The sequence below is a fragment of the Lonchura striata genome, chromosome 25, assembly GCF_050655825.1.
Source record: "Lonchura striata isolate lonStrDom1 chromosome 25, ASM5065582v1, whole genome shotgun sequence".
In the NCBI taxonomy this organism is placed as follows: Eukaryota; Metazoa; Chordata; class Aves; order Passeriformes; family Estrildidae; genus Lonchura; species Lonchura striata.
Genome location: NC_140727.1, coordinates 3,866,152 through 3,891,398, shown reverse-complemented (window position 1 = coordinate 3,891,398; position 25,247 = coordinate 3,866,152).

The following is a 25,247-nucleotide window of genomic DNA, read 5'->3' as shown; positions in this document are numbered from 1 at the left end:
CCTTGGGTCTATCAGGGCAGCACAAGTTTGAGGTGGGGACAACTTCGGTCTGGGCTCCATCCTTCGATATAAGGATTCTTTGCAGTCAGGGCCAGGGGACCCTGGGCACATCCTTTTTCCATTTTCCCTGGGAAAGAAAACTCAGCAGTCCAGGTTCCTGATGTCAGTTTGTAGGGCTCCCTTGGGTCTATCAGGGCAGCACAAGTTTGAGGTGGGGACAACTTCGGTATGGGCTCAATCCTTCGATATAAGGATTCTTTGCAGTCAGGCCCAGCCCAGGCCCAGGGGCCCCTGGGCACATCCTTTTTCCATTTTCCCTGGGAAAGAAAACTCAGCAGTCCAGGTTCCTGATGTCAGTTTGTAGGGCTCCCTTGGGTCTATCAGGGCAGCACAAGTTTGAGGTGGGGACAAATTCGGTGTGGGGTGCATCCTTCGATATAAGGATTCTTTGCATTCCGGGCCCAGCCCAGGGCCAGGGGCCCCTGGGCACATCCTTTTTCCATTTTCCCTGGGAAAGAAAACTCAGCAGTCCAGGTTCCTGATGTCAGTTTGTAGGGCTCCCTTGGGTCTATCAGGGCAGCACAAGTTTGAGGTGGGGACAACTTCGGTCTGGGCTCAATCCTTCGATATAAGGATTCTTTGCATTCAGGTCAAGGGTCCCCTGGGCACATCCTTTTTCCATTTTCCCTGGGAAAGAAAACTCAGCTGTCCAGGTTCCTGATGTCAGTTTGTAGGGCTCCCTTGGGTCTATCAGGGCAGCACAAGTTTGATGTGGGGACAACTTCGGTCTGGCTTTTATTCTTCGATATAAGGATTCTTTGCAGTCAGGGCCAGGGGCCCCTGGGCACATACTTTTTCCATTTTCCCTGGGAAAGAAAACTCAGCAGTCCAGGTTCCTGATGTCAGTTTGTAGGGCTCCCTTGGGTCTATCAGGGCAGCACAAGTTTGAGGTGGGGACATCTTCGGTCTTCGGTCCATCCTTAGATATAAGGATTCTCTGCAATCAGGCCCAGCCCAGGGCCAGGGGCCCCTGGGCACATCCTTTTTCCATTTTCCCTGGGAAAGAAAACTCAGCAGTCCAGGTTCCTGATGTCAGTTTGTAGGGCTCCCTTGGGTCTATCAGCGCAGCACAAGTTTGAGGTGGGGACAACTTCGGTCTGGGCTCCATCCTTCGATATAAGGATTCTTTGCAGTCAGGGCCAGGGGCCCCTGGGCACATCCTTTTCCCATTTCCCTGGGAAAGAAAACTCAGCAGTCCAGGTTCCTGATGTCAGTTTGTAGGGCTCCCTTGGGTCTATCAGGGCAGCACAAGTTTGAGGTGGGGACAAATTCGGTGTGGGGTGCATCCTTCGATATAACGATTCTTTGCATTCAGGGCCCAGCCCAGGGCCAGGAGCCCCTGGGCACATCCTTTGGCCATTTTCCCTGGGAAAGAAAACTCAGCAGTCCAGGTTCCTGATGTCAGTTTGTAGGGCTCCCTTGGGTCTATCAGGGCAGCACAAGTTTGAGGAGGGGACAACTTCGGTCTCGGGTCCATCCTTCGATATAAGGATTCTTTGCAGTCAGGGCCCAGCCCAGGGCCAGGGGCCCCTGGGCACATCCTTTTTCCATTTTCCCTTGGAAAGAAAACTCAGCAGTCCAGGTTCCTGATGTCAGTTTGTAGGGCTCCCTTGGGTCTATCAGGGCAGCACAAGTTTGATGTGGGGACAACTTCGGTCTGGCTTTTATTCTTCGATATAAGGATTCTTTGCAGTCAGGGCCAGGGGCCCCTGGGCACATCCTTTTTCCATTTCCCCCGAAAAAGAAAACTCAGCAGTCCAGGTTCCTGATGTCAGTTTGTAGGGCTCCCTTGGGTCTATCAGGGCAGCACAAGTTTGAGGAGGGGACAACTTTGGTCTCGGGTCCATCCTTCGATATAAGGATTCTTTGCAGTCAGGGCCCAGCCCAGGGCCAGGAGCCCCTGGGCACATCCTTTTTCCATTTTCCCTGGGAAAGAAAACTCAGCAGTCCAGGTTCCTGATGTCAGTTTGTAGGGCTCCCTTGGGTCTATCAGGGCAGCACAAGTTTGATGTGGGGACAACTTCGGTCTGGGCTCAATCCTTCGATATAAGGATTCTTTGCAGTCAGGGCCAGGGGCCCCTGGGCACATCCTTTTTCCATTTTCCCTTGGAAAGAAAACTCAGCAGTCCAGGTTCCTGATGTCAGTTTGTAGGGCTCCCTTGGGTCTATCAGGGCAGCACAAGTTTGATGTGGGGACAACTTCGGTCTGGCTTTTATTCTTCGATATAAGGATTCTTTGCAGTCAGGGCCAGGGGCCCCTGGGCACATACTTTTTCCATTTCCCCCGAAAAAGAAAACTCAGCAGTCCAGGTTCCTGATGTCAGTTTGTAGGGCTCCCTTGGGTCTATCAGGGCAGCACAAGTTTGAGGTGGGGACAACTTCGGTGTGGCGTGCAGCTTTCGATATAAGGATTCTTTGCATTCAGGGCCCAGCCCAGGGCCAGGGGCCCCTGGGCACATCCTTTTTCCATTTTCCCTGGGAAAGAAAACTCAGCAGTCCAGGTTCCTGATGTCAGTTTGTAGGGCTCCCTTGGGTCTATCAGGGCAGCACAAGTTTGAGGTGGGGACAACTTCGGTCTGGGCTCAATCCTTCGATATAAGGATTCTTTGCAGTCAGGGCCAGGGGCCCCTGGGCACATCCTTTTTCCATTTTCCCTGGGAAAGAAAACTCAGCAGTCCAGGTTCCTGATGTCAGTTTGTAGGGCTCCCTTGGGTCTATCAGGGCAGCACAAGTTTTTGGAGGGGACAACTTTGGTCTCGGGTCCATCCTTCGATATAAGGATTCTTTGCAGTCAGGGCCCGGCCCAGGGCCAGGGGCCCCTGGGCACATCCTTTTTCCATTTTCCCTGGGAAAGAAAACTCAGCAGTCCAGGTTCCTGATGTCAGTTTGTATGGCTCCCTTCGGTCTATCAGGGCAGCACAAGTTTGAGGTGGGGACAACTTCGGTCTGGGCTCCATCCTTCGATATAAGGATTCTTTGCAGTCAGGTCAAGGGGCCCCTGGGCACATCCTTTTTCCATTTTCCCTGGAAAAGAAAACTCAGCAGTCCAGGTTCCTGATGTCAGTTTGTAGGGCTCCCTTGGGTCTATCAGGGCAGCACAAGTTTGAGGTGGGGACAACTTCGGTGTGGGGTGCATCCTTCGATATAAGGATTCTTTGCATTCAGGGCCCAGCCCAGGGCCAGGGGCCCCTGGGCACATCCTTTTTCCATTTTCCCTGGGAAAGAAAACTCAGCAGTCCAGGTTCCTGATGTCAGTTTGTAGGGCTCCCTTGGGTCTATCAGGGCAGCACAAGTTTGAGGTGGGGACAACTTCGGTCTGGGCTCCATCCTTCGATATAAGGATTCTTTGCAGTCAGGGCCAGGGGCCCCTGGGCACATCCTTTTTCCATTTTCCCTGGGAAAGAAAACTCAGCAGTCCAGGTTCCTGATGTCAGTTTGTAGGGCTCCCTTGGGTCTATCAGGGCAGCACAAGTTTGAGGTGGGGACATCTTCGGTCTCGGGTCCATCCTTCGATATAAGGATTCTTTGCAGTCAGGGCCCAGCCCAGGGCCAGGGGCCCCTGGGCACAACCTTTGGCCATTTTCCCCAGGAAAGAAAACTCAGCAGTCCAGGTTCCTGATGTCAGTTTGTAGGGCTCCCTTGGGTCTATCAGGGCAGCACAAGTTTGAGGTGGGGACAACTTCGGTCTGGGCTCCATCCTTCGATATAAGGATTCTTTGCAGTCAGGGCCAGGGGACCCTGGGCACATCCTTTTTCCATTTTCCCTGGGAAAGAAAACTCAGCAGTCCAGGTTCCTGATGTCAGTTTGTAGGGCTCCCTTGGGTCTATCAGGGCAGCACAAGTTTGAGGTGGGGACAACTTCGGTATGGGCTCAATCCTTCGATATAAGGATTCTTTGCAGTCAGGCCCAGCCCAGGCCCAGGGGCCCCTGGGCACATCCTTTTTCCATTTTCCCTGGGAAAGAAAACTCAGCAGTCCAGGTTCCTGATGTCAGTTTGTAGGGCTCCCTTGGGTCTATCAGGGCAGCACAAGTTTGAGGTGGGGACAAATTCGGTGTGGGGTGCATCCTTCGATATAAGGATTCTTTGCATTCCGGGCCCAGCCCAGGGCCAGGGGCCCCTGGGCACATCCTTTTTCCATTTTCCCTGGGAAAGAAAACTCAGCAGTCCAGGTTCCTGATGTCAGTTTGTAGGGCTCCCTTGGGTCTATCAGGGCAGCACAAGTTTGAGGTGGGGACAACTTCGGTCTGGGCTCAATCCTTCGATATAAGGATTCTTTGCATTCAGGTCAAGGGTCCCCTGGGCACATCCTTTTTCCATTTTCCCTGGGAAAGAAAACTCAGCAGTCCAGGTTCCTGATGTCAGTTTGTAGGGCTCCCTTGGGTCTATCAGGGCAGCACAAGTTTGATGTGGGGACAACTTCGGTCTGGCTTTTATTCTTCGATATAAGGATTCTTTGCAGTCAGGGCCAGGGGCCCCTGGGCACATACTTTTTCCATTTTCCCTGGGAAAGAAAACTCAGCAGTCCAGGTTCCTGATGTCAGTTTGTAGGGCTCCCTTGGGTCTATCAGGGCAGCACAAGTTTGAGGTGGGGACATCTTCGGTCTTCGGTCCATCCTTAGATATAAGGATTCTCTGCAATCAGGCCCAGCCCAGGGCCAGGGGCCCCTGGGCACATCCTTTTTCCATTTTCCCTGGGAAAGAAAACTCAGCAGTCCAGGTTCCTGATGTCAGTTTGTAGGGCTCCCTTGGGTCTATCAGCGCAGCACAAGTTTGAGGTGGGGACAACTTCGGTCTGGGCTCCATCCTTCGATATAAGGATTCTTTGCAGTCAGGGCCAGGGGCCCCTGGGCACATCCTTTTCCCATTTCCCTGGGAAAGAAAACTCAGCAGTCCAGGTTCCTGATGTCAGTTTGTAGGGCTCCCTTGGGTCTATCAGGGCAGCACAAGTTTGAGGTGGGGACAAATTCGGTGTGGGGTGCATCCTTCGATATAACGATTCTTTGCATTCAGGGCCCAGCCCAGGGCCAGGAGCCCCTGGGCACATCCTTTGGCCATTTTCCCTGGGAAAGAAAACTCAGCAGTCCAGGTTCCTGATGTCAGTTTGTAGGGCTCCCTTGGGTCTATCAGGGCAGCACAAGTTTGAGGTGGGGACAACTTCGGTCTGGGCTCCATCCTTCGATATAAGGATTCTTTGCAGTCAGGGCCAGGGGCCCCTGGGCACATCCTTTTTCCATTTTCCCTGGGAAAGAAAACTCAGCAGTCCAGGTTCCTGATGTCAGTTTGTAGGGCTCCCTTGGGTCTATCAGGGCAGCACAAGTTTGAGGTGGGGACAACTTCGGTCTGGGCTCCATCCTTCGATATAAGGATTCTTTGCAGTCAGGGCCAGGGGCCCCTGGGCACATCCTTTTTCCATTTTCCCTGGGAAAGAAAACTCAGCAGTCCAGGTTCCTGATGTCAGTTTGTAGGGCTCCCTTGGGTCTATCAGGGCAGCACAAGTTTGAGGTGGGGACAACTTCGGTGTGGGGTGCATCCTTCGATATAAGGATTCTTTGCATTCAGGGCCCAGCCCAGGGCCAGGGGCCCCTGGGCACATCCTTTGGCCATTTTCCCTGGGAAAGAAAACTCAGCAGTCCAGGTTCCTGATGTCAGTTTGTAGGGCTCCCTTGGGTCTATCAGGGCAGCACAAGTTTGAGGTGGGGACAACTTCGGTCTGCGCTCCATCCTTCGATATAAGGATTCTTTGCAGTCAGGTCAAGGGGCCCCTGGGCACATCCTTTTTCCATTTTTCCTGGGAAAGAAAACTCAGCAGTCCAGGTTCCTGATGTCAGTTTGTAGGGCTCCCTTCGGTCTATCAGGGCAGCACAAGTTTGAGGTGGGGACAACTTCGGTATGGGCTCAATCCTTCGATATAAGGATTCTTTGCAGTCAGGGCCCAGCCCAGGGCCAGGAGCCCCTGGGCACATCCTTTTTCCATTTTCCCTGGGAAAGAAAACTCAGCAGTCCAGGTTCCTGATGTCAGTTTGTAGGGCTCCCTTGGGTCTATCAGGGCAGCACAAGTTTGATGTGGGGACAACTTCGGTCTGGGCTCAATCCTTCGATATAAGGATTCTTTGCATTCAGGGCCCAGCCCAGGGCCAGGGGCCCCTGGGCACATCCTTTTTCCATTTTCCCTGGGAAAGAAAACTCAGCAGTCCAGATTCCTGATGTCAGTTTGTAGGGCTCCCTTCGGTCTATCAGGGCAGCACAAGTTTGAGGTGGGGACAACTTCGGTCTGGGCTCCATTCTTCGATATAAGGATTCTTTGCAGTCAGGGCGAGGGGCCCCTGGGCACATCCTTTTCCCATTTTCCCCGGGAAAGAAAACTCAGCAGTCCAGGTTCCTGATGTCAGTTTGTAGGGCTCCCTTGGGTCTATCAGGGCAGCACAAGTTTGAGGTGGGGCATCTTCGGTCTCGGGTCCATCCTTCAATATAAGGATTCTTTGCAGTCAGGCCCAGCCCCGGGCCAGGGGCCCCTGGGCACAGCCTTTGGCCATTTTCCCTGGGAAAGAAAACTCAGCAGTCCAGGTTCCTGATGTCAGTTTGTAGGGCTCCCTTGGGTCTATCAGGGCAGCACAAGTTTGAGGTGGGGACAACTTCGGTGTGGGGTGCATCCTTCGATATAAGGATTCTTTGCAGTCAGGGCCAGCCCAGGGCCAGGGGCCCCTGGGCACATCCTTTTTCCATTTTCCCCGGGAAAGAAAACTCAGCAGTCCAGATTCCTGATGTCAGTTTGTAGGGCTCCCTTGGGTCTATCAGGGCAGCACAAGTTTGAGGTGGGGACAACTTCGGTGTGGGGTGCATCCTTCGATATAAGGATTCTTTGCAGTCAGGCCCAGCCCAGGGCCAGGGGCCCCTGGGCACATCCTTTGGCCCTTTTCCCTGGGAAAGAAAACTCAGCAGTCCAGGTTCCTGATGTCAGTTTGTAGGGCTCCCTTGGGTCTATCAGGGCAGCACAAGTTTGAGGTGGGGACAACTTTGGTCTGGGCTCCATCCTTCGATATAAGGATTCTTTGCAGTCAGGGCCAGGGGCCCCTGGGCACATCCTTTTTCCATTTTCCCTGGAAAAGAAAACTCAGCAGTCCAGGTTCCTGATGTCAGTTTGTAGGGCTCCCTTGGGTCTATCAGGGCAGCACAAGTTTGAGGTGGGGACAACTTCGGTCTGGGCTCAATCCTTCGATATAAGGATTCTTTGCAGTCAGGGCCCAGCCCAGGGCCAGGGGCCCCTAAGCACATCCTTTTTCCATTTTCCCTGTGAAAGAAAACTCAGCAATCCAGGTTCCTGATGTCAGTTTGTAGGGCTCCCTTGGGTCTATCAGGGCAGCACAAGTTTGAGGTGGGGACAACTTCGGTCTGGGCTCAATCCTTCGATATAAGGATTCTTTGCAGTCAGGGCCAGGGGCCCCTGGGCACATCCTTTTTCCATTTTCCCTGGAAAAGAAAACTCAGCAGTCCAGGTTCCTGATGTCAGTTTGTAGGGCTCCCTTGGGTCTATCAGGGCAGCACAATTTTGAGGTGGGGACAACTTCGGTCTGGGCTCAATCCTTCGATATAAGGATTCTTTGCAGTCAGGGCCCAGCCCAGGGCCAGGGGCCCCTGGGCACATCCTTTTTCCATTTTCCCTGTGAAAGAAAACTCAGCAATCCAGGTTCCTGATGTCAGTTTGTAGGGCTCCCTTGGGTCTATCAGGGCAGCACAAGTTTGAGGTGGGGACAACTTCGGTCTGGGCTCAATCCTTCGATATAAGGATTCTTTGCAGTCAGGGCCAGGGGCCCCTGGGCACATCCTTTTTCCATTTTCCCTGGGAAAGAAAACTCAGCAGTCCAGGTTCCTGATGTCAGTTTGTAGGGCTCCCTTGGGTCTATCAGGGCAGCACAAGTTTGAGGTGGGGACAACTTTGGTCTGGGCTCCATCCTTCGATATAAGGATTCTTTGCAGTCAGGCCCAGCCCAGGGCCAGGGGCCCCTGGGCACACCCTTTTTCCATTTTCCCTGGGAAAGAAAACTCAGCAGTCCAGGTTCCTGATGTCAGTTTGTAGGGCTCCCTTGGGTCTATCAGGGCAGCACAAGTTTGAGGTGGGGACAACTTAGGTCTGGGCTCCATCCTTCGATATAAGGATTCTTTGTAGTCAGGGCCAGGGGCCCCTGGGCACATCCTTTTTCCATTTTCCCTGGGAAAGAAAACTCAGCAGTCCAGGTTCCTGATGTCAGTTTGTAGGGCTCCCTTGGGTCTATCTGGGCAGCACAAGTTTGAGGAGGGGACAACTTCGGTCTCGGGTCCATCCTTCGATATAAGGATTCTTTGCAGTCAGGGCCCAGCCCAGGGCCAGGGGCCCCTGGGCACATCCTTTTTCCATTTTCCCTGGGAAAGAAAACTCAGCAGTCCAGGTTCCTGATGTCAGTTTGTAGGGCTCCCTTGGGTCTATCAGGGCAGCACAAGTTTGAGGTGGGGACAACTTCGGTCTGGGCTCAATCCTTCGATATAAGGATTCTTTGCATTCAGGGCCCAGCCCAGGGCCAGGGGCCCCTGGGCACATCCTTTTTCCATTTTCCCTGGGAAAGAAAACTCAGCAGTCCAGATTCCTGATGTCAGTTTGTAGGGCTCCCTTCGGTCTATCAGGGCAGCACAAGTTTGAGGTGGGGACAACTTCGGTCTGGGCTCCATTCTTCGATATAAGGATTCTTTGCAGTCAGGGCGAGGGGCCCCTGGGCACATCCTTTTCCCATTTTCCCCGGGAAAGAAAACTCAGCAGTCCAGGTTCCTGATGTCAGTTTGTAGGGCTCCCTTGGGTCTATCAGGGCAGCACAAGTTTGAGGTGGGGCATCTTCGGTCTCGGGTCCATCCTTCAATATAAGGATTCTTTGCAGTCAGGCCCAGCCCAGGGCCAGGGGCCCCTGGGCACATCCTTTTTCCATTTTCCCTGGGAAAGAAAACTCAGCAGTCCAGGTTCCTGATGTCAGTTTGTAGGGCTCCCTTGGGTCTATCAGGGCAGCACAAGTTTGAGGTGGGGACAACTTCGGTGTGGGGTGCATCCTTCGATATAAGGATTCTTTGCAGTCAGGCCCAGCCCAGGGCCAGGGGCCCCTGGGCACATCCTTTTCCCATTTTCCCCGGGAAAGAAAACTCAGCAGTCCAGATTCCTTATGTCAGTTTGTAGGGCTCCCTTGGGTCTATCAGGGCAGCACAAGTTTGAGGTGGGGACAACTTCGGTGTGGGGTGCATCCTTAGATATAAGGATTCTTTGCAGTCAGGCCCAGCCCAGGGCCAGGGGCCCCTGGGCACAGCCTTTGGCCATTTTCCCCAAGAAAGAAAACTCAGCAGTCCAGGTTCCTGATGTCAGTTTGTAGGGCTCCCTTGGGTCTATCAGGGCAGCACAAGTTTGAGGTGGGGACAACTTCGGTGTGGGGTGCATCCTTCGATATAAGGATTCTTTGCAGTCAGGCCCAGCCCAGGGCCAGGGGCCCCTGGGCACATCCTTTTTCCATTTTCCCTGTGAAAGAAAACTCAGCAATCCAGGTTCCTGATGTCAGTTTGTAGGGCTCCCTTGGGTCTATCAGGGCAGCACAAGTTTGAGGTGGGGACAACTTCGGTCTGGGCTCAATCCTTCGATATAAGGATTCTTTGCAGTCAGGGCCAGGGGCCCCTGGGCACATCCTTTTTCCATTTTCCCTGTGAAAGAAAACTCAGCAATCCAGGTTCCTGATGTCAGTTTGTAGGGCTCCCTTGGGTCTATCAGGGCAGCACAAGTTTGAGGTGGGGACAACTTCGGTCTGGGCTCAATCCTTCGATATAAGGATTCTTTGCAGTCAGGGCCAGGGGCCCCTGGGCACATCCTTTTTCCATTTTCCCTGGGAAAGAAAACTCAGCAGTCCAGGTTCCTGATGTCAGTTTGTAGGGCTCCCTTGGGTCTATCAGGGCAGCACAAGTTTGAGGTGGGGACAACTTTGGTCTGGGCTCCATCCTTCGATATAAGGATTCTTTGCAGTCAGGCCCAGCCCAGGGCCAGGGGCCCCTGGGCACACCCTTTTTCCATTTCCCCTGGGAAAGAAAACTCAGCAGTCCAGGTTCCTGATGTCAGTTTGTAGGGCTCCCTTGGGTCTATCAGGGCAGCACAAGTTTGAGGTGGGGACAACTTCGGTCTGGGCTCAATCCTTCGATATAAGGATTCTTTGCAGTCAGGACCCAGCCCAGGGCCAGGGGCCCCTGGGCACATCCTTTTTCCATTTTCCCTGGGAAAGAAAACTCAGCTGTCCAGGTTCCTGATGTCAGTTTGTAGGGCTCCCTTGGGTCTATCAGGGCAGCACAAGTTTGAGGTGGGGACAACTTAGGTCTGGGCTCCATCCTTCGATATAAGGATTCTTTGCAGTCAGGGCCAGGGGCCCCTGGGCACATCCTTTTTCCATTTTCCCTGGGAAAGAAAACTCAGCAGTCCAGGTTCCTGATGTCAGTTTGTAGGGCTCCCTTGGGTCTATCAGGGCAGCACAAGTTTGAGGTGGGGACAACTTCGGTGTGGGGTGCATCCTTCGATATAAGGATTCTTTGCATTCAGGGCCCAGCCCAGGGCCAGGGGCCCCTGGGCACATCCTTTTTCCATTTTCCCTGGGAAAGAAAACTCAGCAGTCCAGGTTCCTGATGTCAGTTTGTAGGGCTCCCTTGGGTCTATCAGGGCAGCACAAGTTTGAGGTGGGGACAACTTAGGTCTGGGCTCCATCCTTCAATATAAGGATTCTTTGTAGTCAGGGCCAGGGGCCCCTGGGCACATCCTTTTTCCATTTTCCCTGGGAAAGAAAACTCAGCAGTCCAGGTTCCTGATGTCAGTTTGTAGGGCTCCCTTGGGTCTATCTGGGCAGCACAAGTTTGAGGAGGGGACAACTTCGGTCTCGGGTCCATCCTTCGATATAAGGATTCTTTGCAGTCAGGGCCCAGCCCAGGGCCAGGGGCCCCTGGGCACATCCTTTTTCCATTTTCCCTGGGAAAGAAAACTCAGCAGTCCAGGTTCCTGATGTCAGTTTGTAGGGCTCCCTTGGGTCTATCAGGGCAGCACAAGTTTGAGGTGGGGACAACTTCGGTCTGGGCTCAATCCTTCGATATAAGGATTCTTTGCATTCAGGGCGCGGCCCAGGGCCAGGGGCCCCTGGGCACATCCTTTTTCCATTTTCCCTGGGAAAGAAAACTCAGCAGTCCAGATTCCTGATGTCAGTTTGTAGGGCTCCCTTCGGTCTATCAGGGCAGCACAAGTTTGAGGTGGGGACAACTTCGGTCTGGGCTCCATTCTTCGATATAAGGATTCTTTGCAGTCAGGGCGAGGGGCCCCTGGGCACATCCTTTTCCCATTTTCCCCGGGAAAGAAAACTCAGCAGTCCAGGTTCCTGATGTCAGTTTGTAGGGCTCCCTTGGGTCTATCAGGGCAGCACAAGTTTGAGGTGGGGACAACTTCGGTGTGGGGTGCATCCTTCGATATAAGGATTCTTTGCAGTCAGGCCCAGCCCAGGGCCAGGGGCCCCTGGGAACATCCTTTGGCCCTTTTCCCTGGGAAAGAAAACTGAGCAGTCCAGGTTCCTGATGTCAGTTTGTAGGGCTCCCTTGGGTCTATCAGGGCAGCACAAGTTTGAGGTGGGGACAACTTCGGTCTGGGCTCAATCCTTCGATATAAGGATTCTTTGCAGTCAGGACCCAGCCCAGGTCCAGGGGCCCCTGGGCACATCCTTTTTCCATTTTCCCTGGGAAAGAAAACTCAGCTGTCCAGGTTCCTGATGTCACTTTGTAGGGCTCCCTTGGGTCTATCAGGGCAGCACAAGTTTGAGGTGGGGACAACTTCGGTCTGGGCTCAATCCTTCGATATAAGGATTCTTTGCAGTCAGGGCCAGGGGCCCCTGGGCACATCCTTTTTCCATTTTCCCTGGGAAAGAAAACTCAGCAGTCCAGGTTCCTGATGTCAGTTTGTAGGGCTCCCTTGGGTCTATCAGGGCAGCACAAGTTTGAGGTGGGGACAACTTCGGTGTGGGCTCCATCCTTCGATATAAGGATTCTTTGCAGTCAGGGCCCAGCCCAGGGCCAGGGGCCCCTGGGCACATACTTTTTCCATTTTCCCTGGGAAAGAAAACTCAGCAGTCCAGGTTCCTGATGTCAGTTTGTAGGGCTCCCTTGGGTCTATCAGGGCAGCACAAGTTTGAGGTGGGGACAAATTCGGTGTGGGGTGCATCCTTCGATATAAGGATTCTTTGCATTCAGGGCCCAGCCCAGGGCCAGGGGCCCCTGGGCACATCCTTTTTCCATTTTCCCTGGGAAAGAAAACTCAGCAGTCCAGGTTCCTGATGTCAGTTTGTAGGGCTCCCTTGGGTCTATCAGGGCAGCACAAGTTTGAGGAGGGGACAACTTTGGTCTCGGGTCCATCCTTCGATATAAGGATTCTTTGCAGTCAGGGCCCAGCCCAGGGCCAGGAGCCCCTGGGCACATCCTTTTTCCATTTTCCCTGGGAAAGAAAACTCAGCAGTCCAGGTTCCTGATGTCAGTTTGTAGGGCTCCCTTGGGTCTATCAGGGCAGCACAAGTTTGATGTGGGGACAACTTCGGTCTGGGCTCAATCCTTCGATATAAGGATTCTTTGCATTCAGGGCCCAGCCCAGGGCCAGGGGCCCCTGGGCACATCCTTTTTCCATTTTCTCTTGGAAAGAAAACTCAGCAGTCCAGGTTCCTGATGTCAGTTTGTAGGGCTCCCTTGGGTCTATCAGGGCAGCACAAGTTTGATGTGGGGACAACTTCGGTCTGGCTTTTATTCTTCGATATAAGGATTCTTTGCAGTCAGGGCCAGGGGCCCCTGGGCACATCCTTTTTCCATTTTCCCTGGGAAAGAAAACTCAGCAGTTCAGGTTCCTGATGTCAGTTTGTAGGGCTCCCTTGGGTCTATCAGGGCAGCACAAGTTTGAGGTGGGGACAACTTCGGTGTGGCGTGCATCTTTCGATATAAGGATTCTTTGCATTCAGGGCCCAGCCCAGGGCCAGGGGCCCCTGGGCACATCCTTTTTCCATTTTCCCTGGGAAAGAAAACTCAGCAGTCCAGGTTCCTGATGTCAGTTTGTAGGGCTCCCTTGGGTCTATCAGGGCAGCACAAGTTTGAGGTGGGGACAACTTCGGTCTGGGCTCAATCCTTCGATATAAGGATTCTTTGCAGTCAGGTCAAGGGGCCCCTGGGCACATCCTTTTTCCATTTTTCCTGGGAAAGAAAACTCAGCAGTCCAGGTTCCTGATGTCAGTTTGTAGGGCTCCCTTGGGTCTATCAGGGCAGCACAAGTTTTTGGAGGGGACAACTTTGGTCTCGGGTCCATCCTTCGATATAAGGATTCTTTGCAGTCAGGGCCCGGCCCAGGGCCAGGGGCCCCTGGGCACATCCTTTTTCCATTTTCCCTGGGAAAGAAAACTCAGCAGTCCAGGTTCCTGATGTCAGTTTGTAGGGCTCCCTTGGGTCTATCAGGGCAGCACAAGTTTGATGTGGGGACAACTTCGGTCTGGGCTCAATCCTTCGATATAAGGATTCTTTGCATTCAGGGCCCAGCCCAGGGCCAGGGGCCCCTGGGCACATCCTTTTTCCATTTTCCCTGGGAAAGAAAACTCAGCAGTCCAGATTCCTGATGTCAGTTTGTAGGGCTCCCTTGGGTCTATCAGGGCAGCACAAGTTTGAGGTGGGGACAACTTCGGTCTGGGCTCCATTCTTCGATATAAGGATTCTTTGCAGTCAGGGCAAGGGGCCCCTGGGCACATCCTTTTCCCATTTTCCCCGGGAAAGAAAACTCAGCAGTCCAGGTTCCTGATGTCAGTTTGTAGGGCTCCCTTGGGTCTATCAGGGCAGCACAAGTTTGAGGTGGGGCATCTTCGGTCTCGGGTCCATCCTTCAATATAAGGATTCTTTGCAGTCAGGCCCAGCCCAGGGCCAGGGGCCCCTGGGCACAGCCTTTGGCCATTTTCCCCAAGAAAGAAAACTCAGCAGTCCAGGTTCCTGATGTCAGTTTGTAGGGCTCCCTTGGGTCTATCAGGGCAGCACAAGTTTGAGGTGGGGACAACTTCGGTGTGGGGTGCATCCTTCGATATAAGGATTCTTTGCAGTCAGGCCCAGCCCAGGGCCAGGGGCCCCTGGGCACATCCTTTGGCCCTTTACCCTGGGAAAGAAAACTCAGCAGTCCAGGTTCCTGATGTCAGTTTGTAGGGCTCCCTTGGGTCTATCAGGGCAGCACAAGTTTGAGGTGGGGACAACTTTGGTCTGGGCTCCATCCTTCGATATAAGGATTCTTTGCAGTCAGGGCCAGGGGCCCCTGGGCACATCCTTTTTCCATTTTCCCTGGAAAAGAAAACTCAGCAGTCCAGGTTCCTGATGTCAGTTTGTAGGGCTCCCTTCGGTCTATCAGGGCAGCACAAGTTTGAGGTGGGGACAACTTCCATATGGGGAGCATCCTTCGATATAAGGATTCTTTGCATTCAGGGCCCAGCCCAGGGCCAGGGGACCCTGGGCACATCCTTTGGCCATTTTCCCTGGGAAAGAAAACTCAGCAGTCCAGGTTCCTGATGTCAGTTTGTAGGGCTCCCTTGGGTCTATCAGGGCAGCACAAGTTTGAGGTGGGGACAACTTTGGTCTGGGCTCAATCCTTCGATATAAGGATTCTTTGCACTCAGGACCCAGCCCAGGGCCAGGGGCCCCTGGGCACATCCTTTTTCCATTTTCCCTGGGAAAGAAAACTCAGCTGTCCAGGTTCCTGATGTCAGTTTGTAGGGCTCCCTTGGGTCTATCAGGGCAGCACAAGTTTGAGGTGGGGACAACTTCGGTCGGGGCTCAATCCTTCGATATAAGGATTCTTTGCAGTCAGGGCCAGGGGCCCCTGGGCACATCCTTTTTCCATTTTCCCTGGGAAAGAAAACTCAGCAGTCCAGGTTCCTGATGTCAGTTTGTAGGGCTCCCTTGGGTCTATCAGGGCAGCACAAGTTTGAGGTGGGGACAACTTCGGTGTGGGGTGCATCCTTCGATATAAGGATTCTTTGCATTCAGGGCCCAGCCCAGGGCCAGGGGCCCCTGGGCACATCCTTTTTCCATTTTCCCTGGGAAAGAAAACTCAGCAGTCCAGGTTCCTGATGTCAGTTTGTAGGGCTCCCTTGGGTCTATCAGGGCAGCACAAGTTTGAGGTGGGGACAAATTCGGTGTGGGGTGCATCCTTCGATATAAGGATTCTTTGCATTCAGGGCCCAGCCCAGGGCCAGGGGCCCCTGGGCACATCCTTTTTCCATTTTCCCTGGGAAAGAAAACTCAGCAGTCCAGGTTCCTGATGTCAGTTTGTAGGGCTCCCTTGGGTCTATCAGGGCAGCACAAGTTTGAGGTGGGGACAACTTCGGTGTGGGATCCATCCTTCTATATAAGGATTCTTTGCAGTCAGGGCCAGGGGCCCCTGGGCACATCCTTTTTCCATTTTCCCTGGGAAAGAAAACTCAGCAGTCCAGGTTCCTGATGTCAGTTTGTAGGGCTCCCTTGGGTCTATCAGGGCAGCACAAGTTTGAGGAGGGGACAACTTTGGTCTCGGGTCCATCCTTCGATATAAGGATTCTTTGCAGTCAGGGCCCAGCCCAGGGCCAGGAGCCCCTGGGCACATCCTTTTTCCATTTTCCCTGGGAAAGAAAACTCAGCAGTCCAGGTTCCTGATGTCAGTTTGTAGGGCTCCCTTGGGTCTATCAGGGCAGCACAAGTTTGAGGTGGGGACAACTTCGGTCTGGGCTCAATCCTTCGATATAAGGATTCTTTGCATTCAGGGCCCAGCCCAGGGCCAGGGGCCCCTGGGCACATCCTTTTTCCATTTTCCCTGGGAAAGAAAACTCAGCAGTCCAGATTCCTGATGTCAGTTTGTAGGGCTCCCTTCGGTCTATCAGGGCAGCACAAGTTTGAGGTGGGGACAACTTCGGTCTGGGCTCCATTCTTCGATATAAGGATTCTTTGCAGTCAGGGCGAGGGGCCCCTGGGCACATCCTTTTCCCATTTTCCCCGGGAAAGAAAACTCAGCAGTCCAGGTTCCTGATGTCAGTTTGTAGGGCTCCCTTGGGTCTATCAGGGCAGCACAAGTTTGAGGTGGGGCATCTTCGGTCTCGGGTCCATCCTTCAATATAAGGATTCTTTGCAGTCAGGCCCAGCCCAGGGCCAGGGGCCCCTGGGCACAGCCTTTGGCCATTTTCCCCAAGAAAGAAAACTCAGCAGTCCAGGTTCCTGATGTCAGTTTGTAGGGCTCCCTTGGGTCTATCAGGGCAGCACAAGTTTGAGGTGGGGACAACTTCGGTGTGGGGTGCATCCTTCGATATAAGGATTCTTTGCAGTCAGGCCCAGCCCAGGGCCAGGGGCCCCTGGGCACATCCTTTGGCCCTTTTCCCTGGGAAAGAAAACTCAGCAGTCCAGGTTCCTGATGTCAGTTTGTAGGGCTCCCTTGGGTCTATCAGGGCAGCACAAGTTTGAGGTGGGGACAACTTTGGTCTGGGCTCCATCCTTCGATATAAGGATTCTTTGCAGTCAGGGCCAGGGGCCCCTGGGCACATCCTTTTTCCATTTTCCCTGGAAAAGAAAACTCAGCAGTCCAGGTTCCTGATGTCAGTTTGTAGGGCTCCCTTGGGTCTATCAGGGCAGCACAAGTTTGAGGTGGGGACAACTTCGGTCTGGGCTCAATCCTTCGATATAAGGATTCTTTGCAGTCAGGGCCAGGGGCCCCTGGGCACATCCTTTTTCCATTTTCCCTGGGAAAGAAAACTCAGCAGTCCAGGTTCCTGATGTCAGTTTGTAGGGCTCCCTTCGGTCTATCAGGGCAGCACAAGTTTGAGGTGGGGACAACTTTGGTCTGGGCTCCATCCTTCGATATAAGGATTCTTTGCAGTCAGGCCCAGCCCAGGGCCAGGGGCCCCTGGGCACACCCTTTTTCCATTTTCCCTGGGAAAGAAAACTCAGCAGTCCAGGTTCCTGATGTCAGTTTGTAGGGCTCCCTTGGGTCTATCAGGGCAGCACAAGTTTGATGTGGGGACAACTTCGGTCTGGGCTCAATCCTTCGATATAAGGATTCTTTGCAGTCAGGACCCAGCCCAGGGCCAGGGGCCCCTGGGCACATCCTTTTTCCATTTTCCCTGGGAAAGAAAACTCAGCTGTCCAGGTTCCTGATGTCAGTTTGTAGGGCTCCCTTGGGTCTATCAGGGCAGCACAAGTTTGAGGTGGGGACAACTTAGGTCTGGGCTCCATCCTTCGATATAAGGATTCTTTGCAGTCAGGGCCAGGGGCCCCTGGGCACATCCTTTTTCCATTTTCCCTGGGAAAGAAAACTCAGCAGTCCAGGTTCCTGATGTCAGTTTGTAGGGCTCCCTTGGGTCTATCAGGGCAGCACAAGTTTGAGGTGGGGACAACTTCGGTGTGGGGTGCATCCTTCGATATAAGGATTCTTTGCATTCAGGGCCCAGCCCAGGGCCAGGGGCCCCTGGGCACATCCTTTTTCCATTTTCCCTGGGAAAGAAAACTCAGCAGTCCAGGTTCCTGATGTCAGTTTGTAGGGCTCCCTTGGGTCTATCAGGGCAGCACAAGTTTGAGGTGGGGACAACTTAGGTCTGGGCTCCATCCTTCGATATAAGGATTCTGTGTAGTCAGGGCCAGGGGCCCCTGGGCACATCCTTTTTCCATTTTCCCTGGGAAAGAAAACTCAGCAGTCCAGGTTCCTGATGTCAGTTTGTAGGGCTCCCTTGGGTCTATCTGGGCAGCACAAGTTTGAGGAGGGAACAACTTCGGTCTCGGGTCCATCCTTCGATATAAGGATTCTTTGCAGTCAGGGCCCAGCCCAGGGCCAGGGGCCCCTGGGCACATCCTTTTTCCATTTTCCCTGGGAAAGAAAACTCAGCAGTCCAGGTTCCTGATGTCAGTTTGTAGGGCTCCCTTGGGTCTATCAGGGCAGCACAAGTTTGAGGTGGGGACAACTTCGGTCTGGGCTCAATCCTTCGATATAAGGATTCTTTGCAGTCAGGGCCCGGCCCAGGGCCAGGGGCCCCATGGCACATCCTTTTTCCATTTTCCCTGGGAAAGAAAACTCAGCAGTCCAGATTCCTGATGTCAGTTTGTAGGGCTCCCTTCGGTCTATCAGGGCAGCACAAGTTTGAGGTGGGGACAACTTCGGTCTGGGCTCCATTCTTCGATATAAGGATTCTTTGCAGTCAGGGCGAGGGGCCCCTGGGCACATCCTTTTCCCATTTTCCCCGGGAAAGAAAACTCAGCAGTCCAGGTTCCTGATGTCAGTTTGTAGGGCTCCCTTGGGTCTATCAGGGCAGCACAAGTTTGAGGTGGGGCATCTTCGGTCTCGGGTCCATCCTTCAATATAAGGATTCTTTGCAGTCAGGCCCAGCCCAGGGCCAGGGGCCCCTGGGCACAGCCTTTGGCCATTTTCCCCAAGAAAGAAAACTCAGCAGTCCAGGTTCCTGATGTCAGTTTGTAGGGCTCCCTTGGGTCTATCAGGGCAGCACAAGTTTGAGGTGGGGACAACTTCCATATGGGGAGCATCCTTCGATATAAGGATTCTTTGCATTCAGGTCCCAGCCCAGGGCCAGGGGACCCTGGGCACATCCTTTGGCCATTTTCCCTGGGAAAGAAAACTCAGCAGTCCAGGTTCCTGATGTCAGTTTGTAGGGCTCCCTTGGGTCTATCAGGGCAGCACAAGTTTGAGGTGGGGACAACTTCGGTCTGGGCTCAATCCTTCGATATAAGGATTCTTTGCAGTCAGGACCCAGCCCAGGGCCAGGGGCCCCTGGGCACATCCTTTTTCCATTTTCCCTGGGAAAGAAAACTCAGCTGTCCAGGTTCCTGATGTCAGTTTGTAGGGCTCCCTTGGGTCTATCAGGGCAGCACAAGTTTGAGGTGGGGACAACTTCGGTCTGGGCTCAATCCTTCGATATAAGGATTCTTTGCAGTCAGGGCCAGGGGCCCCTGGGCACATCCTTTTTCCATTTTCCCTGGGAAAGAAAACTCAGCAGTCCAGGTTCCTGATGTCAGTTTGTAGGGCTCCCTTGGGTCTATCAGGGCAGCACAAGTTTGAGGTGGGGCATCTTCGGTCTCGGGTCCATCCTTCAATATAAGGATTCTTTGCAGTCAGGCCCAGCCCAGGGCCAGGGGCCCCTGGGCACAGCCTTTGGCCATTTTCCCCAAGAAAGAAAACTCAGCAGTCCAGGTTCCTGATGTCAGTTTGTAGGGCTCCCTTGGGTCTATCAGGGCAGCACAAGTTTGAGGTGGGGACAACTTCCATATGGGGAGCATCCTTCGATATAAGGATTCTTTGCATTCAGGTCCCAGCCCAGGGCCAGGGGACCCTGGGCACATCCTTTGGCCATTTTCCCTGGGAAAGAAAACTCAGCAGTCCAGGTTCCTGATGTCAGTTTGTAGGGCTCCCTTGGGTCTATCAGGGCAGCACAAGTTTGAGGTGGGGACAACTTCGGTCTGGGCTCAATCCTTCGATATAAGGATTCTTTGCAGTCAGGACCCAGCCCAGGGCCAGGGGCCCCTGGGCACATCCTTTTTCCATTTTCCCTGGGAAAGAAAACTCAGCTGTCCAGGTTCCTGATGTCAGTTTGTAGGGCTCCCTTGGGTCTATCAGGGCAGCACAAGTTTGAGGTGGGGACAACTTCGGTCTGGGCTCAATCCTTCGATATAAGGATTCTTTGCAGTCAGGGCCAGGGGCCCCTGGGCACATCCTTTTTCCATTTTCCCTGGGAAAGAAAACTCAGCAGTCCAGGTTCCTGATGTCAGTTTGTAGGGCTCCCTTCGGTCTATCAGGGCAGCACAAGTTTGAGGTGGGGACAACTTTGGTCTGGGCTCCATCCTTCGATATAAGGATTCTTTGCAGTCAGGCCCAGCCCAGGGCCAGGGGCCCCTGGGCACACCCTTTTTCCATTTTCCCTGGGAAAGAAAACTCAGCAGTCCAGGTTCCTGATGTCAGTTTGTAGGGCTCCCTTGGGTCTATCAGGGCAGCACAAGTTTGATGTGGGGACAACTTCGGTCTGGGCTCAATCCTTCGATATAAGGATTCTTTGCAGTCAGGACCCAGCCCAGGGCCAGGGGCCCCTGGGCACATCCTTTTTCCATTTTCCCTGGGAAAGAAAACTCAGCTGTCCAGGTTCCTGATGTCAGTTTGTAGGGCTCCCTTGGGTCTATCAGGGCAGCACAAGTTTGAGGTGGGGACAACTTAGGTCTGGGCTCCATCCTTCGATATAAGGATTCTTTGCAGTCAGGGCCAGGGGCCCCTGGGCACATCCTTTTTCCATTTTCCCTGGGAAAGAAAACTCAGCAGTCCAGGTTCCTGATGTCAGTTTGTAGGGCTCCCTTGGGTCTATCAGGGCAGCACAAGTTTGAGGTGGGGACAACTTCGGTGTGGGGTGCATCCTTCGATATAAGGATTCTTTGCATTCAGGGCCCAGCCCAGGGCCAGGGGCCCCTGGGCACATCCTTTTTCCATTTTCCCTGGGAAAGAAAACTCAGCAGTCCAGGTTCCTGATGTCAGTTTGTAGGGCTCCCTTGGGTCTATCAGGGCAGCACAAGTTTGAGGTGGGGACAACTTAGGTCTGGGCTCCATCCTTCGATATAAGGATTCTGTGTAGTCAGGGCCAGGGGCCCCTGGGCACATCCTTTTTCCATTTTCCCTGGGAAAGAAAACTCAGCAGTCCAGGTTCCTGATGTCAGTTTGTAGGGCTCCCTTGGGTCTATCTGGGCAGCACAAGTTTGAGGAGGGAACAACTTCGGTCTCGGGTCCATCCTTCGATATAAGGATTCTTTGCAGTCAGGGCCCAGCCCAGGGCCAGGGGCCCCTGGGCACATCCTTTTTCCATTTTCCCTGGGAAAGAAAACTCAGCAGTCCAGGTTCCTGATGTCAGTTTGTAGGGCTCCCTTGGGTCTATCAGGGCAGCACAAGTTTGAGGTGGGGACAACTTCGGTCTGGGCTCAATCCTTCGATATAAGGATTCTTTGCAGTCAGGGCCCGGCCCAGGGCCAGGGGCCCCATGGCACATCCTTTTTCCATTTTCCCTGGGAAAGAAAACTCAGCAGTCCAGATTCCTGATGTCAGTTTGTAGGGCTCCCTTCGGTCTATCAGGGCAGCACAAGTTTGAGGTGGGGACAACTTCGGTCTGGGCTCCATTCTTCGATATAAGGATTCTTTGCAGTCAGGGCGAGGGGCCCCTGGGCACATCCTTTTCCCATTTTCCCCGGGAAAGAAAACTCAGCAGTCCAGGTTCCTGATGTCAGTTTGTAGGGCTCCCTTGGGTCTATCAGGGCAGCACAAGTTTGAGGTGGGGCATCTTCGGTCTCGGGTCCATCCTTCAATATAAGGATTCTTTGCAGTCAGGCCCAGCCCAGGGCCAGGGGCCCCTGGGCACAGCCTTTGGCCATTTTCCCCAAGAAAGAAAACTCAGCAGTCCAGGTTCCTGATGTCAGTTTGTAGGGCTCCCTTGGGTCTATCAGGGCAGCACAAGTTTGAGGTGGGGACAACTTCCATATGGGGAGCATCCTTCGATATAAGGATTCTTTGCATTCAGGTCCCAGCCCAGGGCCAGGGGACCCTGGGCACATCCTTTGGCCATTTTCCCTGGGAAAGAAAACTCAGCAGTCCAGGTTCCTGATGTCAGTTTGTAGGGCTCCCTTGGGTCTATCAGGGCAGCACAAGTTTGAGGTGGGGACAACTTCGGTCTGGGCTCAATCCTTCGATATAAGGATTCTTTGCAGTCAGGACCCAGCCCAGGGCCAGGGGCCCCTGGGCACATCCTTTTTCCATTTTCCCTGGGAAAGAAAACTCAGCTGTCCAGGTTCCTGATGTCAGTTTGTAGGGCTCCCTTGGGTCTATCAGGGCAGCACAAGTTTGAGGTGGGGACAACTTCGGTCTGGGCTCAATCCTTCGATATAAGGATTCTTTGCAGTCAGGGCCAGGGGCCCCTGGGCACATCCTTTTTCCATTTTCCCTGGGAAAGAAAACTCAGCAGTCCAGGTTCCTGATGTCAGTTTGTAGGGCTCCCTTGGGTCTATCAGGGCAGCACAAGTTTGAGGTGGGGCATCTTCGGTCTCGGGTCCATCCTTCAATATAAGGATTCTTTGCAGTCAGGCCCAGCCCAGGGCCAGGGGCCCCTGGGCACAGCCTTTGGCCATTTTCCCCAAGAAAGAAAACTCAGCAGTCCAGGTTCCTGATGTCAGTTTGTAGGGCTCCCTTGGGTCTATCAGGGCAGCACAAGTTTGAGGTGGGGACAACTTCCATATGGGGAGCATCCTTCGATATAAGGATTCTTTGCATTCAGGTCCCAGCCCAGGGCCAGGGGACCCTGGGCACATCCTTTGGCCATTTTCCCTGGGAAAGAAAACTCAGCAGTCCAGGTTCCTGATGTCAGTTTGTAGGGCTCCCTTGGGTCTATCAGGGCAGCACAAGTTTGAGGTGGGGACAACTTCGGTCTGGGCTCAATCCTTCGATATAAGGATTCTTTGCAGTCAGGACCCAGCCCAGGGCCAGGGGCCCCTGGGCACATCCTTTTTCCATTTTCCCTGGGAAAGAAAACTCAGCTGTCCAGGTTCCTGATGTCAGTTTGTAGGGCTCCCTTGGGTCTATCAGGGCAGCACAAGTTTGAGGTGGGGACAACTTCGGTCTGGGCTCAATCCTTCGATATAAGGATTCTTTGCAGTCAGGGCCAGGGGCCCCTGGGCACATCCTTTTTCCATTTTCCCTGGGAAAGAAAACTCAGCAGTCCAGGTTCCTGATGTCAGTTTGTAGGGCTCCCTTGGGTCTATCAGGGCAGCACAAGTTTGAGGTGGGGACAAATTCGGTGTGGGGTGCATCCTTCGATATAAGGATTCTTTGCATTCAGGGCCCAGCCCAGGGCCAGGGGCCCCTGGGCACATCCTTTTTCCATTTTCCCTGGGAAAGAAAACTCAGCAGTCCAGGTTCCTGATGTCAGTTTGTAGGGCTCCCTTGGGTCTATCAGGGCAGCACAAGTTTGAGGTGGGGACAACTTCGGTGTGGGATCCATCCTTCGATATAAGGATTCTTTGCAGTCAGGGCCAGGGGCCCGTGGGCACATCCTTTTTCCATTTTCCCTGGGAAAGAAAACTCAGCAGTCCAGGTTCCTGATGTCAGTTTGTAGGGCTCCCTTGGGTCTATCAGGGCAGCACAAGTTTGATGTGGGGACAACTTCGGTCTGGGCTCAATCCTTCGATATAAGGATTCTTTGCATTCAGGGCCCAGCCCAGGGCCAGGGGCCCCTGGGCACATCCTTTTTCCATTTTCCCTGGGAAAGAAAACTCAGCAGTCCAGGTTCCTGATGTCAGTTTGTAGGGCTCCCTTGGGTCTATCAGGGCAGCACAAGTTTGAGGTGGGGACAACTTCGGTCTGGGCTCAATCCTTCGATATAAGGATTCTTTGCAGTCAGGGCCAGGGGCCCCTGGGCACATCCTTTTTCCATTTTCCCTTGGAAAGAAAACTCAGCAGTCCAGGTTCCTGATGTCAGTTTGTAGGGCTCCCTTGGGTCTATCAGGGCAGCACAAGTTTGATGTGGGGACAACTTCGGTCTGGCTTTTATTCTTCGATATAAGGATTCTTTGCAGTCAGGGCCAGGGGCCCCTGGGCACATACTTTTTCCATTTCCCCCGAAAAAGAAAACTCAGCAGTCCAGGTTCCTGATGTCAGTTTGTAGGGCTCCCTTGGGTCTATCAGGGCAGCACAAGTTTGAGGAGGGGACAACTTCGGTCTCGGGTCCATCCTTCGATATAAGGATTCTTTGCATTCAGGGCCCAGCCCAGGGCCAGGGGCCCCTGGGCACATCCTTTTTCCATTTTCCCTTGGAAAGAAAACTCAGCAGTCCAGGTTCCTGATGTCAGTTTGTAGGGCTCCCTTGGGTCTATCAGGGCAGCACAAGTTTGATGTGGGGACAACTTCGGTCTGGCTTTTATTCTTCGATATAAGGATTCTTTGCAGTCAGGGCCAGGGGCCCCTGGGCACATCCTTTTTCCATTTCCCCCGAAAAAGAAAACTCAGCAGTCCAGGTTCCTGATGTCAGTTTGTAGGGCTCCCTTGGGTCTATCAGGGCAGCACAAGTTTGAGGAGGGGACAACTTTGGTCTCGGGTCCATCCTTCGATATAAGGATTCTTTGCAGTCAGGGCCCAGCCCAGGGCCAGGAGCCCCTGGGCACATCCTTTTTCCATTTTCCCTGGGAAAGAAAACTCAGCAGTCCAGGTTCCTGATGTCAGTTTGTAGGGCTCCCTTGGGTCTATCAGGGCAGCACAAGTTTGATGTGGGGACAACTTCGGTCTGGGCTCAATCCTTCGATATAAGGATTCTTTGCATTCAGGGCCCAGCCCAGGGCCAGGGGCCCCTGGGCACATCCTTTTTCCATTTTCCCTGGGAAAGAAAACTCAGCAGTCCAGGTTCCTGATGTCAGTTTGTAGGGCTCCCTTGGGTCTATCAGGGCAGCACAAGTTTGATGTGGGGACAACTTCGGTCTGGGCTCAATCCTTCGATATAAGGATTCTTTGCATTCAGGGCCCAGCCCAGGGCCAGGGGCCCCTGGGCACATCCTTTTTCCATTTTCCCTGGGAAAGAAAACTCAGCAGTCCAGGTTCCTGATGTCAGTTTGTAGGGCTCCCTTGGGTCTATCAGGGCAGCACAAGTTTGAGGTGGGGACAACTTCGGTCTGGGCTCAATCCTTCGATATAAGGATTCTTTGCAGTCAGGGCCAGGGGCCCCTGGGCACATCCTTTTTCCATTTTCCCTTGGAAAGAAAACTCAGCAGTCCAGGTTCCTGATGTCAGTTTGTAGGGCTCCCTTGGGTCTATCAGGGCAGCACAAGTTTGATGTGGGGACAACTTCGGTCTGGCTTTTATTCTTCGATATAAGGATTCTTTGCAGTCAGGGCCAGGGGCCCCTGGGCACATACTTTTTCCATTTCCCCCGAAAAAGAAAACTCAGCAGTCCAGGTTCCTGATGTCAGTTTGTAGGGCTCCCTTGGGTCTATCAGGGCAGCACAAGTTTGAGGAGGGGACAACTTTGGTCTCGGGTCCATCCTTCGATATAAGGATTCTTTGCAGTCAGGGCCCAGCCCAGGGCCAGGGGCCCCTGGGCACATCCTTTTTCCATTTTCCCTTGG